Source organism: Furipterus horrens, unplaced genomic scaffold (genome assembly GCF_987537825.1).
Source record: "Furipterus horrens unplaced genomic scaffold, mFurHor1.1.pri manual_scaffold_8, whole genome shotgun sequence".
NCBI classification, from domain to species: Eukaryota; Metazoa; Chordata; class Mammalia; order Chiroptera; family Furipteridae; genus Furipterus; species Furipterus horrens.
In genome coordinates this window covers 83,977,937-83,978,903 of record NW_028327178.1, presented here as the reverse complement: position 1 = coordinate 83,978,903, position 967 = coordinate 83,977,937, and the positions used below count along the sequence as shown (strand labels likewise).

At 38.1% G+C, this 967-nt stretch overlaps 1 pseudogene; it reads right to left on the bottom strand.

Moving 5' to 3' along the window:
* Positions 1-305: 305 nt before the first annotated feature.
* On the bottom strand, positions 306-680 carry LOC150003247 (guanine nucleotide-binding protein G(I)/G(S)/G(O) subunit gamma-5 pseudogene; annotated as a pseudogene).
* Positions 681-967: the final 287 nt, after the last annotated feature.

The window sequence follows — 967 nt, the reverse complement described above, 5'->3', positions numbered from 1 at the left end:
TGTAAATGATAACCTTTTTACTTAATATTTTAGCTGTTTTGTTTGTTTTATCAAAAAGAGCTACGTGTTTAACTCTCCTAATCTTTCCAACTACTTTAATGATTCTTATTTTGGTAAGTTTTAAAAATTCATTCTGCTATGTTTTTTAGGCAAATAATCCTATAATTTGAGAACAATATCAATTTTAGTCCTCTCTTAAATGTATCCTTTTCTTTATCTTTTTTCCCTCCTTTATACTAAGTATTTATTCATATGCTGCTGCCAGTTTATATAAAATAATCATCCTTGTGAAATAGAAATCCATGAAAATTCAGAGAGGTAGATGTTAAGGACTGACAAAAGCAGACGTTTGTATGGTGTGGCACGTGTTACAGGGATCAGCTTTTTGTACAGGCTCCAAATTTAGCTCTCTTTGAATATTCACTGGTTCAAGAGAAGTGGTTTAGAACACCTTCAAAGATTCATTTCACTACAAAAAGGAACAGACTTTCTGAGGCCTGAAGGGATTGGTACTTGAAGATACTCCAGTCAGTAGAGGGTCATGTTGAGCGTTCTGCAGACAGAATTGTTTCAAATCTGCAGCTGCCTGGGAAACAAACCTTCACGCGGTTGAGCCCGGCCTCCAGCCAGAGCTGGTGAACCACTTTCTTCGTAGCGGTGACACTGGAGGAACCAGACATGGTGCACGCGAAAGCTGGGCCGATTTGTCGGTAGTGGGTCGGTCGGTCGGTTGGTTGGCCATAGGTCCACAGGGCAAGACGGCGGGGCAGCGAAGCTAGGGGCGGGGCTCGGACTTTATCTTTTGTTTATGTTCTTTGCTAGTTTAGTAAAAGAATATTAAATAATAATGGTTATAATGTTATCCTTGTCTTGTGATTTATGCAGATGCTTTTAATATTTCATCATTTTGCAGGGTGCTAACTTTGAGTATATTCAGGTTAATAAATAATCATCTATTTTATTTTAT